General features: G+C 54.0%; 1 long non-coding RNA gene across 1 annotated transcript; it reads right to left on the bottom strand.

Annotated features, from left to right (window-relative positions):
- Positions 1-1,157: 1,157 nt before the first annotated feature.
- LOC108643129 lies at positions 1,158-3,835 on the bottom strand. Its single transcript, XR_001922827.2, has 4 exons — positions 3,690-3,835; positions 3,113-3,259; positions 2,508-2,820; positions 1,158-1,261 (listed from the first exon to the last, which is right to left on the bottom strand). It is a non-coding gene; the product is annotated as an uncharacterized LOC108643129 (long non-coding RNA).
- Positions 3,836-4,832: the final 997 nt, after the last annotated feature.

The following is a 4,832-nucleotide window of genomic DNA, read 5'->3' as shown; positions in this document are numbered from 1 at the left end:
GGTTTTATAATGAAGGGGGAAGGGTTAATAATCTGTCACAAAGGACTGGAGCTCTCAGAGCCAATTAGTCCTCCAGTGAACCATTTAGCTGCTGAAATAAATCCAGTCTCAGGCACGCAATGAGCAGGATTCGAGACAGAAAAGCCTGTGTGGGTACGCAGGGCATTGAGCTCGTGCAGATTTGTCCACAGGTGCAACTTGGTACATTTTAGTACTGAGTGCTTTTGATACACAAACTGGCCACCGAAACTCTCTTGGGTCAGAACGTGCAAAGGTGGGACAGCTTTATCCAGAACACGTAGACCACACAATTTCTCAAAGCTGGATCAGAATCTGTGCCAGCCTGTGGTGGAACCATGAAAGCCACCCCCAGGAGTTGCATTTCCCATTGGGATATCAGGTGGGGACAAGTCCCTGCCACAGGAATGGAAAATCCATGGTGGGGTGGGAAGGGCCAAGATGCTGCCCTGGCAGAGAAGGGGGGATGTGCCACTGCAACATCTCCCAGCAATGCTGCTGTGGGTGGAAAAACACCATTAAGCTGGGACAAAGTCTAGGAAAGCAACGGCAGAGTCTGTCTCCCTCTAAATGTGATGTCTCCATCATCCAGACCCAAAGCCATGCTTTGGACCTCCCTGCACCAGTCTTGGTTTTCCAGCTCCTTAACTGCATCAGAACAAGGCCAAAAAAATTACTTCTTTTTATATTCTTGTAATGGGTTGACCCTGGCCAGATACCAGGTACCCACTAAAGCCACTCTCTCACTCTCCCTCTGCAACTGGACAGAGGACAGAGAAAAAAAACAGCTAAGAATTCCTGAGTAGAGCTAAGAGCTGGGAGAGGTCAGTGACTGATCACCTTCACGGGCAAAACAAGACTCCAAGTGGGGATAGTACTTATATTTAATAGTAACAGGATAAGAGCCAAAGAGTGAGAAATAAAACAGTCTTAAAAACACCTTCCCCCCCCATTCCTTCCATGTTCTCCCTCCTCCCCCCCAGCAGGGAGATGGGAGGGGATGGGAATGGGGGTCACGGTCAGTTGTTGTTTCTGCCGCTGCTCAGGGAGAGGAGTTGGAGTCCTTCCCCTGCTCCCGTGGGGTCCCTCCCATGGGAGACAGTCCTTGATGGACCTCTCCGGCGTGAGTCCATCCCTCGGGCAGCAGCTCTTCCCAACCTGCTGGCCATCTTGCTTCTCTGAGGCTCGTGATGACGCCTTTTTGCTTTCCTTATGCTCTCGAGCCAGCTGCTCCAGCTCCCTTCTGCAAGCCAAAGAGAAAACACCCCTGAGAGTCACCACCAGAAACCTGGGCTCGCTGTAATCCCAGCTGGCTTTGCCCTTCACTCCTCGACCCTGAGGCCAGGCAGAACTGTCAGACCATCTCCGTGGACCTTCCTCAACCCAGACAGCTTGGGAACATCCCAAGTGAGGAAGGCTGGGAGGCGACCTCCTGGGCCAGCCAAACCTAAGCCTTGCCATCAGAAGGTATCAACTGTGCAGCTTCTCCCCTGAGACCCACCCGGACACCTCCAGCACGCTGCCAAAGGCTGATCCACCATCTCTCTGCAGGGATGACTGATGCTGCTCCTCTCTTGGTTTCCCAGTTTAGACCTGCCCATAAATTGCTAACACCTACTTATCCCTCCTCCAATGCTTACTTGGCTCCTTCAGCCCCCTTCTCCCTGGGCTGTGCCTGCTCATTAATGAGAATAATCATAGCAATCAGAAAGCAAAGGCTGCAGGAAGTCCCCTCCTGCAAATCAGGCTCTGATTCACCAGGTTTCCTGCTGGAACACAGCTGTGACCAGGGCACACTCGTGCTGTCTGTCCTGGGAACTGATTTGAAGCAGTCCTGGCCATCTCCTCCCAGTACAACAAACATCAGCCTGGGCTGAGAGAAGTGCTGAAACACAGGCTCACTTTAAGCAGCTTCCCCTCCCAGCTCCACACTCTTCCTGTGCGTCCTCCTGAGCTGGGCTGCCCTGCTGGGCCAGAGCTTCTCCCAAATTCACCTGCTGCTGCAGCTGAAGGGCAGCTTAAGCTTTTATGGATGGTGCTCCACCCTAAGGAAAGCCCTGACACATCAGCATTGCAAGGACTTCATCTAGAGCAGGACTGGGGTCTAAAGCAAGCCAGCACAGCTGTGTCCCACACCAGCCCACACCACAATCCTGCGGGTTTGGTGAAGAAGGGGGACGATGAAGATGAGAACCAACATCACGCACTTCGAGACACTTCCGTGGGCAGTGACAAGGCAAGCCCAGAGCCCAACTCCCCTCAGGCCATGTCTAAGCCAGAGGGCTCACGGCTAAAACGGAGAGATGATGTTCTCATCTCAACAGAGGGAAGTCCTTCCTCTCTTGGGAACTGGGGACCTGGACCTGGCCATCCTTGTGCTGCTTCTGGCCTTTGCTCTTGAACCCCTCTGAGCTCAACCAAGGTCCTTGGAGCAGAGAAACCCTCCAGGGACACTACCCTGAGGAGTAACCCAGGGGAGGTTTACTTACCTCTCCTTCCGCTCACGCTTGATTTGTTCTATTTTGTAATCAAGCAGAGCTTTCTGCTTCTCAGAGAGGGCTTCGTACTCGTCCACATCCACATCCCAGAGATGTTCTTCCTCTCTCCGGGCAGCTTCTTCCTTCTCCCGTGCTTCAGCACAGACCACAAGAGAAGCCATCAGTGACTGCGAGCAGAGCTTGGGGCTCTGGGTCAGCTGGGAGCATTCACAGCTTTGAGCACGCACAGGAGAGAAGATGCCAGGCTGCTCGCAAAGAGGGTCTCCAGGCCATCAAACACCCCTCCCTTGTAGCAGTCACTCAGCTGCCAGGAGAGACAAACAGGAACAGCGAGTCAGCCATCGCACACGTTGGGCTCGCAGCGGGTCAGTAAATGCAGATGTCTCAGGACACCAGTCACTGTCATTCCAAGTGCATTAGCTACGACCAGCTTGGATCTGCCAACTTAGGGCATCTGCACCTTCCCCCAAGGATCCCTCATGCGGCACAGGATCCTCCAGCAGCAGGCACAGACCTCCTCCTCCTCTTCACCGAGCTGTACCTCACTGCCTGTCTCTCTGGAGCAGGAATGTCTCCCTTTCCCCCACGCCACGTACCTGCAGCCGTTCAGAGATGATTTCCACCAGCAATTCCTCGGGCAGCACACAGCTCCAACACTTCCTCTTTTCCTCCTTTCTCCCTGTCCTGGTGAGGATGGTCAGTCGCTGTGGTGCAGGAGCGGTGGCGCAGGAAACGGCTGCCATCTGCAATGTGGAGCATGGTAAGGAAAATAAACCCCTGCAGAAAGCCCTGGACAGTTCCCAGTGCTGGGCTCACATCTGGGCTTCCTCGCTAGCGGAGACAAGGGCAACCCTGCAGTGCAGGCCCTGGAGGGCCCGTCCCTTGGCCAGCAGAGACCCAAGCTTGCAAGCCCCCGGCACAGCCTCCCACGGCTTTGCTCGCCGCCTGCAGCCAAGTTAGCCAGGAATGCACTTTGCCCACAAACCATTAAGAACCAATGGTGCTTTTCTGCCAGAGCACATTCCCACCCCAAGCCATGCCCAGCTGGCCCTTGGCACTGTAGACCTTGCACCAGGCCCTTGGTGACAGGGAGCCTCCACTGTAAGCAGCCCCTTCCCATCTCAATGGCAACAGGAAGGTCCCAGGCATTAACCAGTGCGGATCATGATTCACCTTGGAGGGCACTGAAAATCTTGCCTGGGGTTTGTCAGATGCCTTATCCTTGGTTGCTGAAGCGCTCTGGTGTCCAGCACTGAGGGTCTTCTGGCTGGCTTTGTCCCCAGGGCTGGGCTGGGTTTTCTTGGCCTCAGCACCCTTTTTACCTGCAGAGGGGACAGATGGCTCAGCAGGGCTGTGAGGAGTGAGCAGGCACCTTCCACCCCAATGGGCACAGCCTTGCCCCTGGAAGGGACATGGCACTTGTCCCCCAGCCTGCTGGGCACTGGCAGCACTGCTTCCCAGAAGCAGCTCCTTCCCTGCTTATCAGCAGGATACAGCACACCAGCCCAGACTGGATTTTAAAGCCAGCCCTAGGTCCCTCCTAACAAATGTGCACGCAGGTGACACTGCTAGCACAGTAGTTCCCCTACGGATCAAGCCAAAGATTTGCCCTCCAGGACTATTGTTTCCATACCTTGCACCCATCCTGCATTTTCACATGGAGACTGTAACATGCAGCCCTGCCCCAGCTGCATCACCCGCCTCTGCTGGAGCTAAATCCTCCGTGTGGGAAAACCCCAGCTGGGATCCACACCTTTCTTCCTTCCACCAGCTCTGAACCCAAGCAGGTTCAAAGCAAAGCAATGCAAAACTTCTCCCCACACTAAGCAGGTCTGCCCTCACCCTGCAGAGCTCAGGGCACCAACTGCCAGCAAAGTTTCCTGAAAGTCTCCAGTCTGATCTGGAGAACAGCACAGCGTGCACAAGCTGCATGAGCCAACAGTGGGCATAGGAAAATCTCTGGAGAAAAGAGCTCATCTACAGCATGTTTCTCATTGGAAACTCCTCTAGGAGCTTATTCTTCCCTTCCTCTCACATTTGCAAAGCCACACTCATAGCTGTCTTGTGCTTAATGAGCCACTTCAGAGGGCTTTTTCCTTCTGAAGGTGGGCAATGGTTCTGCCTGCTGCCCATGAGCAGCAAGCTGGATTCAGCTTTGAGGAAATAGAAAAAATTCAGAGAAAGAGACAGGTGTGCTTCACCACCCCTAGAAAAAGGAATATGTGCCAAGAATGGCAGTAAAAGTGCCCCTGTGGGAGCCCTTCAAATGGAGCTTTCTGTTTCCAAACTAGCCAGAGATGCACAGCACCCATGTTG

The sequence above is a fragment of the Manacus vitellinus genome, unplaced genomic scaffold, assembly GCF_001715985.3.
Source record: "Manacus vitellinus isolate BGI_N305 unplaced genomic scaffold, ASM171598v3 ctg7180002432146_pilon, whole genome shotgun sequence".
Taxonomy (NCBI): Eukaryota; Metazoa; Chordata; class Aves; order Passeriformes; family Pipridae; genus Manacus; species Manacus vitellinus.
Note: the sequence above shows the minus strand (reverse complement) of the source record. Positions and strands in the feature narration are given on the sequence as shown.